The following is a 15,856-nucleotide window of genomic DNA, read 5'->3' on the forward strand; positions in this document are numbered from 1 at the left end:
GCTGAGCAGTTCCATGACCTGCCATCTGTAAGCTGGAGACCCAGGCCAGCCAGAGGTGTAGTTCCAGTCCAGTCTGAAGGTCTGAGAACCAGGAGAGCCAATGATGTAAGTCCCATTTCAAGGGCAAGAGAAGAGGAATGTCCAGCTCAGCAGTAAGGCAGACAGAGAGAACAAATTCTCCCTCCCTCTGCCTTTCTGTTCTCTTCAGGCCCTCAGTGGATTGGATGAAGCTGGCCTACACTGAGAAGGGCCGTCTGCTTTACTCAACCTACCAAGTCAAATGCTCATCTCTTCCTGACACACCCTCGTAGACACACTCAGTAATAATTTTTTACTAGATATCCAGGCATCCTGTGGCCAGGTCAACTTGACACATAAAATTAACCTTCACATGCTCTATATTTTAAAACATTTGCAATTCAAATTGCAATTCAATCTTCTTTAATCAGTGCCTTCTAAATAAAACTAAATGCCGTCCACATATTAATAAAGTGTTGAATCAAAACTTTAGTGTAAAATAAAGTTTGACCTTGTAATGTAGGTGATTTTAGCATTGAGTTTTCCCAAATTATGTGAATTGTGAGTAGAAAATATGGTTCACATAAATACTCCTATCGAGCCAGCAGACAAAACCTAATCACAGCAGCATGGAGATGCTAACCTTGGTGGTCCAATTTAATAGGGTCCAACCCTGTGCTCTAAGTGTCAGGCAATCGAAGGTAATTTATTTTTTTATAGATAGGTGTAATTGAGGGACATACATTTGTATTTTTATATAATAAATACAATCAAATAGGTAAGAAAAAATTGTCTAATATTAAAAAGTAATATTGCCATGAATAGATATGTTTATTTAAGATAATAAACCCAATTAATAGAGAACGTTAAAACAGTGTATTTTCTCCCTGTTGCTAGCACAATATCCTTTTTCTGTTGTTTACTTAACTTCTGTAACTTCTGGCTTGAAATAAAATCCTTACTTGTTTTCTTTCCTCCTAGTCAAACAGCTTAAAATTCACATTCATTCTGGCAGCGCAGCACACAACTCAGTTAGGACAAACTTTGTACCTAAGGCTTGTTTTCCTGCTCCTCCTAAGAATTTAATTAGCTAATTAGCTTTCTCAGGTGTAAGCAACAGATGCCTCACATCTGCCCATAATATGTGACTAGCTTGGAGCATGTTTCCCCCACTTGGAGCTGGAGAAATGCATTGCGTCTCTTTAGTTGGCTTTTGCTCCATGTATGATTGCAACTGGTCCTGAAGCTACTATGTTGGTCAACATTATTTCTCCCCAAGGAAATCAAACTATTTTGTTTCTTCCATTGTTCTGTTATCAATTATTGGTCCTCTTCTGTCTAGGTCCTTAGTTTTTGCCCATGTCTTCATAATGCTTGCATATAAAAAACAAGAAGTAGTTTGACTTTTCAGACCAAAATTTTTTCTTTCTGTTTCTTGGAACGTGTGCTGACTCCTCTTCCATCTTTTCCTACCACAGGGAAATACCTATTTACTTATACTACTCAGTTTCCTTAGAAGCAAGTAACAAAAATGACTGGCTGATTTGAATGAAAAGTAATTTATGGACTTTGGTTAATGTAGAGAATCATCCAGAAGAATGGAAGAATCTGCTGAGAAAGAGAAAGAATCAAAGGGAAGCCATAAAGCCAGACCTAAGGCAGAATCATAGACAGAAAACATTCTGAGGGAAAGTCATCCCGATTGCCCACCAACGCTGCCAGCACACAAGGCATGGTGGAGGTACTCCAATCTCTAGGAAATGGGTGCTGGTTGCTTTCCCTGTGGCTCTCATTGTCTTTTTCCTGCCACACCAGCTTCAGTATCAAAGTCTGGCACTGAACCCATTTATGATCTGGGTCTAGATCACAAGTCCACACGCACTAAATGCAGGGAGACTGGGAAAGTGAATATCTAGAATTTTCAGCTTCTACAAAAGATGTTAAACCCGGTCTTTGACTGGAAATTAGCAGTGAAGGATAACCCAGGTATGAGTGGGTAGTGAAGAACCATGCTACCTACGCAGATGCAAGTCTACTTCTTCAGTGCAGAAAAACTGATATCATAGATTCACAAAAACAGATACTTAAAATCACACAACGTGCAGCTGCAATGTTTTAGTTGAAATAAATTTCCAGGATGATGGAAAGGTTGTATATGGTGATTAAGAAAGTGGTTAAGTATTTGCCAAAAATGATCAACTTTATGCTGTGTGTGTGTGTGCACATGTCAATAAATAGCATGTGAAAAATTACATTGTGTTAGAATTCCTATCTACATAAAGCACTTTGATACAAGGTACTAAGTATATCTGATAAAACCTCATTTTTAATATATACAGTGACTATATAGATGATAGAGATATATAAATTAATTTGCTAGAAATTGTATAAATATAATTCACATTTACACACACCCCCAATATACAAATACCCTCAAGAATGATGTAAAATTAAAAGCAAAATAAGAATTTGTAAATATCTTATTTTATGAATAAAAATGTGTTGTTTCTTACTAAGATCCACATATACATTTCAAGTACAAATTTTGCTGTACTTAATTTTTAACATTTTTATAATATGTTCAGAGCCAACTAGTTTATGCCAACATTTTTGAGCCAAAATATCTTTATTATTTCTTAATTTTATTCTAACTTCTTAAGTTAAAGCTATAAACCATTTGTCAGCAATTTCTTAAGATGAAATAAAGAAGTAATAATTAGTCTGCAATTTAAGTTTTATAGTGCTACATTTGCACCATTATAATTAAGGGTCTTCAGCATTTTCAATTATATGTTTTTTATATATACTCTTTTTATATGTTTTGTTACTTATAGTTCAAGAAAAAGCATTCTCAATTTTTCAAAATAGAGGGAAATTCAAAGCTTGTTTTTGAAGTAGACTAGTTAACAAAATTTTCAAAGAATTAAATAATTTCTTCTTCAAATACTAAGAAATTATTCTTTCTCAACAATATTGTCTTGGCTAACAATATTTTGTTTGCCAGTCCTAGACATACACTTTTTAAAAACATTGAATAAAAATTACAAAAACTAAATAAAACTTTGCAAACATTTCCTACACATAAGTAATTTTACTAGGCAAAATATCTTTATGCAGATGTGAAAATGTTTCATGATTTAAGAAAAAAAAAAATCTTAAAACAATGTTTTATTATAGAATTGCATCATATATATTATATAGTACAAATAGATACATATTCACATTTTAAAAGTTATATATTAAAATTCCATGAAGACTTCAAAAGATTTTTTAGAGTAGTGTCTTACAGGAGAGCTGCAGTAGTTCAGTGCTAAATTAATAGTGACAACGAGTACTCAGACTTGTATGGAATAGTATGACTCTTTCTCAGGTTGAGCCCTTTCTCTGTACACATTTGTGTTATATATGTGACTATGCTGCCTTTTTTCAGTTTCTCACACTTGTGTCTGAAATGGAAAGTTTAGGTATTTTACCAGTTCACTGCATATTTTAGGTAATAAAATATAGACTTCTTGCGACTTCTTAGATACTAAATAAAGTATAAACCTGAATGGGAAATACAATTATAAGGTTATCATCTTAATAGTGAAAACAGGTTAGAGATATGACTTGCAGGTTTCCTATTTTGTGTAGAGGAATGTATGGTGTGAGGTAGGAATGCTATGACAGCCTTCTCCAAGAACAATTAGCAACATTAGGAAGCAGCTGTCTATCAAACATCTTTGCTCTTCAGAAATTTAGGTCTTCAGAGAAGTTTAAGGAAATATATAGTCCCCGAAAATGTCAAGTTCAGATAACATTTTTAATGCCTATTTTCTAATTAAACATGTTTTTAATACAACTTTTAATGTATTAACTGTTTTAAGTATGTATTCTGGCTTACTAATTAAGTAGTAATCTTATAAAGGACTGTATCTAGTCTTAAATAATTTCACAGTGAAATAATTCATATATATACATACATATATATGCATATATGTACCAATAAATATATAATTAGTTAGACTTTAAGTATTTTAAATTCAACTAAACTAAAATTTAAAAATATTTAATTCAGTCAAATTTATGACCGATTAACTAAATTATATTTTCCCAAACTCATTAGAATATTTATAATTGTACCTTAAATCTTTATTTTTGTGATGTTGAGTCAATTCCTAGGAAGGCATAAATAAATGTAGCTAATATGTATGCAACTAAACAAAAATTACTGATTTTTTTCCACTGATAACAATTTTTAAGATTTTATAGATATTAAATATATAAATTAATTTAAAAATATAACATAAATACTTATTAAATGTTAAACTATATTAAGTATTTCAATTTAAACATAAGTTCACATTTCACATTAGTTTCTGAGTATAGCTTTTAAAAATAATTAATATAAAATTAGTAATAAAAATTCATGATCAATATATAATAAATTAATACTAGCACATGTATTATATTTGCTGATATGTATTATTTAGCATTAATGTGTTGTATAAGTATTAAGTCTAATTATAATTATTAAATATATAATTATTAATAATTATTGCATATCAGCAAACAATAAATCCTTTACTATTAAATTATATTTAATTAGTGAATCTTTAAAGCAAACTTTTCTTTTTCTTTTTTTGTTCATTAAATGTAATTGTTGATGCATAATGTCAACATTTGACGTATAACATAAAAGGAAAATGAGCCAAAGAATGCAAAGATGCAAGCACACACATACACACACACACACACACATCGTGAAAAAAAGTATGAGCACCTACTGTAGGTCTTTATTTCTGGAGAAAATAATAATCTAATTGTTAGACATACTTTAAAAAGATTACAATAAATATTATGTATGTATTTCTGAAATTTCAGCTACTCACTGACAAAAATACAAACAAATTAATGAACATTTTTTGGCATAAAGCACAGACATGCTAATTCAAAGCAGTAAGCCAATAATAAAACAAAGTATGAAAACCTGAAATTAACAGTGTTATTATTGTTCCTTGTGGTGTTTAAGTAAATTAAGTTATTCAGTTTCCAGAAAGAAATTTGATATCTTCAGGGAGCTAAGTAAAAATCAGAAAATAAAATAAGCCTATATGCTATAATGCATATTAAAGTTATTAAGAGATTTTTTTCTGTTTGAAATCAGTGTTTTTAATATAAATACGCATACAAATATATCTTTTCAGGTCATTGGTATTAATAATAATATAATAAATATTTCATTAGTAAACACATATTGAATTATAGAATTCTACCCAAAGTTTATAGATTTGTTACCATTGTAGCAAAGGAGTAAAGGGAAGGCCAGGCATTATAAGCATGGCCATCTGGGCAGCTTCACCATAAAAATGCAGTTTCACACTCCCCAGGGAACTACCAGTCCATTTTCTGCAGACCACTGGGGGAAGGAGCTGACAAAGGGGGAGATAGGTGCATGCTCAGTGAGTCAGTGAGTCAGAGTGACTAGGGAAGGTATTTAACTATCAGTCAAACCTGGGAACAGAGATCATTGGCTAGAGGAGCTAGAGCAAATGCAAGCCCACAAAAATTTGTAATTACATAATCCCCCAGACAAAGGAATTTGCTCTCTTGGCTCTCTTGTTTCCCTGGTTTTGCTCCTGATTCTTTGCATTCTCCTGTGTTCCTAGGAGCCACATGGCCATGGACCCAACACACAAGGGACTGATGAACTACAGCAGGGAACACAAGTTAAGCTATCCTGATGCTGGAATGGACTATGGCCTAACATAGAACAGAAACTCTGGGAAAATCCTACCTCTGTTAAGGAAAGAGCTGGACTTCTTTCATGGCAGGATAGGGGGAGAGGGGATGTTGGAAACTCTGGGATGTAATTCCATGCAAGTAAATACCACTCGTTCTCCCATATGAGTCTCAGAAAACTCCTTTTCTCATGACATTGCAAGAAGTCCACTTCTACCAGCAACAGGTTGACAAATTGCATCATCTACATTATTTCTCTATTTTTATTTTTAAATTTTTTAAAAATATATTTTTACTGATTTCAGGGAGAGAGGGATAGAAACATCAATGATGAGAGAGAGCCATGGATCGGCTGCCTCCTGCAAACCCCTTACTGGGGATCGAGACTGCAACCTGGATATGTGCCTGACAGGGAATTGAACCTGGATCGCCTGCATCATAAGTTGATGCTCAACCACTGAGCCACTCCAGTTGGGCTATTTCTCTATTTTTAAAAGATTTTGTTTTTAAAATAGTATCTCTTTGGAAAAACAGAATTGTATTGTTTACAGGTAAGATAGCTCAATGGTTGGAAGATTTAATAATTATAGTCCTGTGACAATTCCACTAAATGAAATGATGAAGTCATGATTAGAATACTACAACTTCTGATACCATAGGCTTATGATTCATAGATTCAATTTCTCTGCATTGAACACATTCTCTAATTTTATGGAACACGTAACTCTCTGTGCCGGAACCTTTGGGAAGTCTCAAAATTGTTCGTGAAGCAATTTTATTGACTTTGCATTACCTGTATATGAGCCTAAGGATATTTTCAGAGTGTTTTCTTAATACCCAGAAAGGCATATTTATATTACAGATCACACAACACAAAATGTAAAGTAACATACCTCAATATTTTATTACAAATATTCATTTTCCCATTGGCATTTTAGTTACTGTAAGTCTTTTGTAGATAGATTATTCCCTATGCTCATTTAAAGAAGAATACAAGCACAGCATTTTTAAAATAACACTCCAATAGAAAAAGCTTAGAAGATTTGCTTCAGCAAATATTAAAACAATAGCTATCAGACTAAGGGTTTCAGGGTGGAATAAATTCTTCTTGAGACTAAAAATATACATTACTTTATGATCTCGTAAATGAGATATTGTGTAGCCAAGTGGGAAAGGAAAAAGGAAGAACTTTTCTTTTAATAGTAAAATTGAAAATCATTTCAAAGAAGGTATCCTTATAACCTTCAATATTCAATGAATTTAAGTGTTTTTTCCTAACATTTAGAGAAAGAAGATTATTATTATTAATTCATGGATTTAACATTTACTGAGTGCATATTATTTCTTGAGAGTAATTTAGGTACCAGGGATGCAGCAGATTAAAGTCAGGCCAATTTTCTGCTTTTTGAAGAAGTAAACAGAATATAACATGAATAAATAAGCACATAATATAATAAATAAACATTATATAATGTCAGTTATTAATAGGATCTGTGAAGGAAAATCATACTCTGTGTTGGTTTAGATAGAAGAGGCATTATTTGACCTGATTTGAATGAAACAAGCGATTTAGCCACTTACATAACTTAGGGAAGCACATGCCAGGAAGCTAAGGGGGAAAGGTAGGGGGAACATCCCGGGATTCCTGAGCCTCCTGTTTCCATGGAGAATTTGAAGAACAACTGGCTGGTGGCTACTGTGTGGAAGAGGGGGAGTTACAGAAACAGATAGAAGCTGGACCTAGTGGCAACTTCCAGGCCAAAGAAAGAACATATCATTTTATTCCAAGTAGAACAAAAGACATTCAAGAGAACTGACATATAATAATTAAAAAAAAAAAAAAAAGTCTCCTTTTGGAAAATTTGGGGGTCCAATGGGGAAATAAGCAAAAGCAGAAGAAAAGAGTAAGTAAATAATAAGTAGTTATTTGGTAGCCTAAGTGGAAGATTTTAGTTTTGGTGGTGATGATTAAAAATTGTTTGAGCTCTGGCCAGTTTGGCTCAGTGGTTAGAGCGTCGGCCCTCGGACTGAAGGGCCCCGGGTTGGATTCTGGCCAAGGGCAAGCACCTTGGTTGCAGGCTTGTCCCTGGCCCCGGTCAGGGCCCCTGCTTGAGGCAGCCAATCAATCTGTTCCTCTCACATTGATGTTTCTTTCTCTCCCTTCCACACTCTCTGAAAAGCAATGGAAAAAATATCCTCAGGTAAGGATTAAAAAATATATTAAAAAATAAGTAATTGTTTGAAATGAGGTCATATTTCCAATATACAGCTAAAAGAATTTTCTAAATGATTGAACATGAGTTTGAGGAGACAGGATTAAAATATGGTGGTTGAGAAATTACAGTACTCCAGCCTCTTGAAAATTCTCTTAAAGTATTCCTAAAGACAGTGATTCTCAGTATGTCTGTCAGAGAGAGGGAGTGAGTTTTCATGCCCTGTGGAGCATTTAGAAAATTGTGAATATGTATTTTGTTGTCCTAATGATTGAAGGGGCACAACTGACACTTATTCTGCTTGATGTTTATCTTTGATATATTAGATGTCCTGCATTAGGGAATGTCCCACATAATAAACACTTTTCCTGTGCCTTGAACAAATCTTATGCAGGCCTAAAATTTAACTCTATTCCTAGATCAAAACATAACATATATTGAACAGTTTTAATATTCACTGACATTGACAGAATTACTCATAATATGAAAGTTGTTTTAAAAAATATTTACCAAGAATTGCTCACTATTTTGGAGGAAGAAAAAAAATCATACCATGGAAAATAGTGTTCTTATTGACAATTGAAATCACAAATACAATAAAGGTGCATTAGTCTCCATTTGTAGTCATTGCTTCCAAATATGTACCAGAATTTTTGAGGGTCCTTTTAACAGTTTTGAGAACAAGTAATGATTGTATTTGACACATGAAATAAGACCTCTGAAATTATTTCATAATTTATTTAGTTATTTCATATAATTATAATTTTAGTAAAGCAATGTTTAAAATGTTATAAAATTATATATTAAAATTATTAATGTTTCTCTTGTCCTGATAAATAAATGTTTGTCTTTCCTAAAGTAATGAAGATGCTTTCCAATATCTTCCTGTCAAAATATTATCATTCTTTCTTATACATTAAAAAGAACACTTCGTCTGCATTTGACTTTTAACATTTTCCATTTGTCATGTTCATTTTCTTCATTGTTTCTTTTTCTTTTCTTTTTTTTTTAGTCTTTCAATTTGGGTATTGTCTATTGATCTCTCTTCAGTTTCAATAATCTTGTTTTTACACTCTAATCTTCTGTTAACCCTCTTTTTGGAATTTTGACATTTAAATATGTATTTTTTTAATAACCTTTTAACTTGCTTCCGTCACTCCACTAACTCCTCACACAGATGCGTCACAGAAATTTTCTTAACTTATAAATTAAGTCATTTACTTGCTTAAAACTTCTTCCTGGCTTCCTTGTGTAATTATCCGAGTGTGATTGTACCACGTACTTGGAGTGCAATGCAACATGCTTTTCGGGCGCTATGTAAACTGGCCCACATCAGTCTTTTTGAGATTATCTCCCTTCCTTGCAATGTTTCAGTCCAAACAGACCCCGTTTGTTTGATTTTCCTTTTGTTTTGTTTTGTTTTTTAGCCAGTGTGTGGCTCTTACCTCTTCTTGCAAAGTACTTCCGTGAATAGCCCTTATAACCCTTTCCATTCTGTTTATATTCATTATAAAATCTTCGAGAACTGACATTATCTTCTTCATTTATTTTCCTTCTTGCTCACTTGAGGGTTAGTTCCATTAATAATTACCATGGCAAAAAGTTTGTCTGGCATGTGCTTAAAAAATATTCATTAAACTGATGGCTATTAACCTTGAGTCTATTTCAATGCCCTTGGGCATCAACGCCTCAAGATATTTTCTTAGACACACAATGAGCACCGTCTGCTCATTGTAACTATATGAGACTTGTAACTATATGAGTAAAACAAAACTAAGAAACATGTTCATACTAGTTCTGGTCTATATTCTCAGTATTTTTCATTCAGTCTTACTAATTTAGTTTTAAGAAAAGTGATCTTACAAAAGATATCAATTTAATGTATTAGTAATTATAGCATGTTTTATACATGATATAAATACATTATGCTATTATGTAAATGTAATAAGCATGATCAAAGGCCACTTAATATTCAAGAAAGAAATGGATAAATAATATTGACCTGGTATCATTTTTATGTCCACAGAAAGATTAGAGTCACATTTTTGTCACTATTGTTAAGCTCCTTTTAAATATAATCTTTATAAATATTGTAAACTTAATGTGAAATCTCATCTTAAACTCAATGTGTCTTCCATAGGTAGCCCTCAAAATTGAGATATTTGACCAAAAAATAAGAATGGAGGGTAGAATGCATGAGAAACTAGAAATATAACATTTTATAAAATCTAAGATTTTATTAAAATTACTAATGAAATCTAAGATTTTATAAAAGTAGCATTATGTTTATCTTTAATTTCATTAGTAATTTTTATTATAAACTTAAGCAATAAAGTGAAAACTTAAAAATGTATCAGGAAAATATGGGTATACATACACAACATATTAATTTTTGTTTCCTTTGAAAAATCTCAATTTCACACCCTCAATATCAGTATAGAAATATACTTAGTCTTCAAATTTTTTTGTGTAAGCAGTGTGAAGCAACTCTTATTTAAAATTCATGAGAACTTAAATTCAAACCCTGGCTATAAAATTGCTTCAATATTAAGACAAGCTCCAAGAATGAGTTTTAAATTCCAATCTTTAAAAAAAATTTCTGTGTCATTGATGAGCAATTTCTCATGTTCATTCCAATGAACAATAATGTCGGGGTGATAAAAACAAGAATTTCACTTCCAAACATATCCCTAGAGATATGGCATCAATATAAAAGCAATTTTTATCTGGATAGGTTTTGAGTTTCACACTTTCTAGGTAATTTGTTGTGTTTCATTATTGATGGTAAACAACACAGTAATACTTACTTTGATACTAAGGCAGATTAATGTTTTATGCCACATCATATTTGTTGCATATGCTGCTCTAGTGCAGAAAACACAATTTAAAAATCCTTGTCTATAATATAGGATTAAATCAATCATTCTCAAGGTTTTTACCTTAATCACTTCTGCAGTTTTTGTTTTGTTTTGTTTTGTTTTGTTTTGACATTATGATTTTTGTGATTCATAATGAAAATTATATATTTGGTCTTCCTCCCTGTTCCTGACACAAAGCTCCTAAAACCCTTGGACTATCCTAAGTGATAGGGCTGGGACAGATATATTTTATTATATATATCTATTTTAAAATATAGATACATTTTATTATTAACAAGGTGACTTTTGAAAAGCCCTCAGGTAATTTAAGAATAGGGGCTAGCTGCTAGGGGAACCAACTTTGTGAAAGTCTGGCCCCTGCCCTGCCAAGGCAACCGGCAGATGGGACTTGAAGTTCAATAAATCTAGGAGCTTTTTTCATAACTAATTTTTAAGTTGATGATCTTATAAATATCCAAATGGCCCTTGGCAGAAAAAAAGTGTTCTACCCCTGGATTAAAAGGTTGAAGATCGAAACAACCCCCTTCCCCGCTCCCCAGGAACCTCCAGGAAGGGGAGAAGAACTAGGGATTGAGTTTGATCACCAATGGCCAATGATTTAATTAATTATACTCTGTAATAAAGACTCCATAAAAACTCAGACTTCTGAGGGCTCTCACCTTCCGTGCCCTTTCCAGTATACCTTGCCCTATGCATCTCTTTCATTTGATATCTTCCATCTGGCTGCTTCTAAATTAAAACATTTTGATAATAAACTAATAATCTAGTAAGTAAAATATTTCTCTCAGTTCTATGAGGAGCTCTAGAAAATTAATGGAATCCAAGGAGAGGGTCTTTGGAACCTCTGATCAATAGCCCTTAGGTCACAAGTGCTGGTGTAATCTGGAAAAAACAAAGTTTTTTGTTTCTTTGTTTGCTTTTAATATGTCTTTATTGATTTCAGAGAGTGGAAGAGAGAGAGATAGAAACGTCAATGATGACAGGGTTGCTTTTGGTCCGCTGCCTCCTGCATGTTCCCTACTGGGGATTGAGCCCAAAACCTGGGCATGTGTCCTGACCGGGAATCGAACCAAGATCTCCTGGATCCTAGGTCGATGCTTAACCAGGGAGCAGTTTTGAAAGACTGAGTTCTTATTTGTGGGATATACCACCTCCACATAGATAATGTCAGAATTGGTTTAAATTGTAGGACACCCAGTTGGTGTCCAAGAATCAGTGTGGGGGAAAAACTCACACAATGGAATTGGTGTCAGAATCCTAAACATGGTAAGATAATAAATTGACAAGGCCTGAGTAATGATTAAGATGTGGGCATCTTTGGGGGCTATTATTCTGCCTACCAAAACGATACCTACTTTTGGAAAATTATTGACAAAAATATTGTTTTGCTATGATAAATTATTTTGTTGAAGTTATTAAGAGTAGACTTTCTTATACCTTTTATAGGGTGAGTAGCATGTTTAGTCACACTATCAAATTAAAAAATATATATACATTTCTTGAAAATCTGTAGGTGATACACTTAGCTGTCATCCAAAGATACAGGTAGTTTAAGACAAAGACTTGCTAAAATTAAAATATTTAAGCAGCTACTCTGAACAATTTTTCATGTGAGAAAAGACATCATTATGCAAGAAAATACATCATTATGTTAAATTATAAACATGTTTTCTATAGGAATTCAGACAGGAAAAAATGTATATAATTAGATTGTGACAGTTTGGGAGGATTTAAGGTGGGATTCAAAACAAGCTTTGAAGTGTAAGTAAAGAGTGAGTAGAAATTTTTAAAACTGGCTAGAGTGACCCATCTTTATAACCAGATGCCTAGATAATAGGCATTGAGTGACATTCATTATGTTCATTTATTTCTGAGTACAGGAAGGAAGTAATTTGTCTTTGTTACAAAATAGAAAGCAAGGAGCTCATTTGGGCATTGTAGAGAGAATGAAAAAAGAAGGGGCTGGAGAAAGCTAGCAGAAAATACTGGAGAACATATTGGGGAGGGCGAGGTTGATCATGGGATGCATAGAGTACTGAGTTATTCCTAAATTTGTAAATGCTTCTATCTATGATCAGGCTATCTGTGTCTGCCGCGTGGCAGCTGGGGAAGTTAAGCTCACGTCTCCCACATAGACTGGGAGATGGGGGTTCAATTTTTTTTTTAATATATTTACATTTCAAAGGGATAACTCTCAGGTCTTTAAGAAAGATATTTCTTGGGTTCTAAACCTGACAAGAGAAGATTACATTTTAAAGGGGGGCAGAGAAAAATTTTGCAATGATAAGTCATCTAAAATACATGCTCTAAAAAAAGGAGGTCAGGGGCCTAAAGTGAAAAAATAAAAAACTTATCTAAAGTTTAGTCAACCTGAGGGAAATGTTAAGGCCATCTTGGTAACTAAATATATTTCATTCACCCAAGGAACTTTTCTCTCAGCTGTCTTTCTTAATTACATTATATGCTAAATTAATTCCATCACTTTAAAAGTAATTCAATCCATCTTCTTTTGTATGCTCAGTGTTTTCATATATATGTAATTTTCTACATCTGTTAAAATACTGTATAAATATATTTTCTTTTTAATGTTTCATAAATATCATAGGCAAAGTAAAATTATTTTAAAGTTTCAGAGTTACTTTGTTTTATGTAAGTGACTTTTTGAATTATTTACATTAAGGGAAAAAACCCTACTTTACTTTATTGGACATTTTTATCTTGGAGTAAATTAGCCAGCACTTTCACTATCACATGCTATTTCTTACAAATGGAGTAACATTTATCCTCATGAACAAACTTGCAGAAGAAATAAGAATTTGCCATTTAGAATTTACTCATGAATAAAATGCCTTTAAGGGAAAATAGAAATGACTATTTTCCTCCCCATTTCCTTACCCAGAAAACAGCTCAACTGACATAAGTGAAATTTTATAAAAAGAGACATTTTTTTTTAAGACAAGTATGAAATATTCCAACCTTCAAGGTGGACTTTTTAGAAAACGGTGAACAGAGAAAAACAACGATGTTACTGGGAGAGCAGTTATGGGCTCCTCTATGTTGTTACCATAAATTGCAGTGCCATACAATCGTACAGTCCTTTTCTACACAGAATCAAGAGCATTTTATCATAACAAAAGACTATTCTTTTCCAGCTCAGCGGGAAGCAGACAATAGTGGAATTTTTATTAGAACACACAGTGATAAAGAATTCAGCTCAGCTATGTTTTATAAATGTACAAGTTAAAAGAAACTTTCATATAAATATACTGACCTTCAAAATAATAATATCATGCCTAAAACAAATATCTCCTGTTTAAGTACCATGGGACATTGATATGTATAAACATGTATTAGTGTAATTTGGTGAAGTACCGCCTTTGAAATAAAATAGGTCTCCAAGTTTAGAAAAATACATGAACAAATAATTTTCAACTCTGTGTCATCAACTTTCGGGTCTTCAGAGTGATGGTGTTGTCCCTCCTTTTTATGACTCCGATAGTTGAACTTGCGACAGACATCCATCCAGTTTCCTGAGTGGTCTCATCAGTAATGTATGAACCAGACTTTGCATCACGCCACAAGACATGATCAGCATCAGTGAGGTAGTGAAATCCAGTCAATCCATCAGCACCGCTGGCGTGTTAGCTGTGACCCAGCTCTACAAGGCTGCTCATGTTCGGAAGATGAATGGACTTGCATTATATTAGCAGCTGCTGAAGATAAGTTAGAACAAGGTAAATGTGGGCAAGGTGTAAAGAAGTGAAGAGAAAATTCATGAGCGGTACCAAAATACCATTTCAGAGCTAGAAGATATTATTGGTAGAATGACTGAAAATATTCTGATATGTTCTTATTTCTTTTTACCTTTGTTACATTGGTGATACTGCTATAAAACCAAGAGTAAGAAATTGCAACCAGGCGAGCACACCTTTATTTTATTTTATGGTCGTAATAATATTAATATTATATAATCTGAGGCACTAGAAACAATTTCTTCTCATGTTGTTTGGGTTACTCCAGTTATCGGATGAAGCTTCAAGTACAATTTAACTTTTTTATGATTCAGATGTTTCTCAATTTTCACATATTCTTATGTGTTGTATTGGGGGGAAAATGGTTTATAAACAACAATCAAATGCAATCTCTCTCCTAGAAACTATTCCTAGTAAAATTAAACTATTAATTCTTCTGTGAATTAAATACATGTTAATGAAGCAATCTTAAATAACTTACATAATTTTATGAACTTTGAATAATGCAGTGAATGTATGTATGTATATATGTATGTGTATTTTTGTGTTTTGTCTTCTACTAAACAGTATATGTAGGGGATTTATTCCTATTCTGTGAAACCAAATTTTATTTATTTTGTATTATTATGTTTTATATATTTATTTTTTAAATTTATCTTTATTGTTGAAAGTATTACAGATGTCCCCGCTTTCCCCCTCATTGATCCCCTCTGCCCTGCATCCACCCCACCCCCAGGCCTTCCCCATATTGAATAAATATCTTAATTTATTTTGCTTCCAAGTATTTTCTATTACAAATAAACCATTAATGAATGTTCTTATATATGTATTTTTGTAAACAATATGATTGCATGTAGGATGTGGGAAAGGTAAATGCAGAGTGGAATTGCTGGGTCATCCAAAATTATTTCATTTAGTTTCAATAGACCCTCCCAGTTTTTTCAAGTGGTTGTAGAAATTTACACAACTTCTATCTGCCAATTGTTGCAGAATGTCACCACCACAGGTTATTGACAATCTTTCTCATATTAGCCATTCTGATATGTGTATAGTACTTACATTATATTGTGGTGTTCTTGACGAAAAATAAGGTGCTATACCTATTTGTTTTTATTGACTGTATATCTTCTTGTGAAGTATCCTCAGGTTTCAGTCTACTATCTTATTATTTTTCTGGACTATTGATGTGAGGTAATGTTTATTTCATCTAAGACTGTTGTACTTATGTTGGCCTCCCAGGAAGGATGCTAGCCTCCAGCAAAAGTCTATGGAA

Source organism: Miniopterus schreibersii, assembly GCF_964146895.1.
Source record: "Miniopterus schreibersii genome assembly, chromosome: 4".
Classification (NCBI taxonomy): domain Eukaryota; kingdom Metazoa; phylum Chordata; class Mammalia; order Chiroptera; family Miniopteridae; genus Miniopterus; species Miniopterus schreibersii.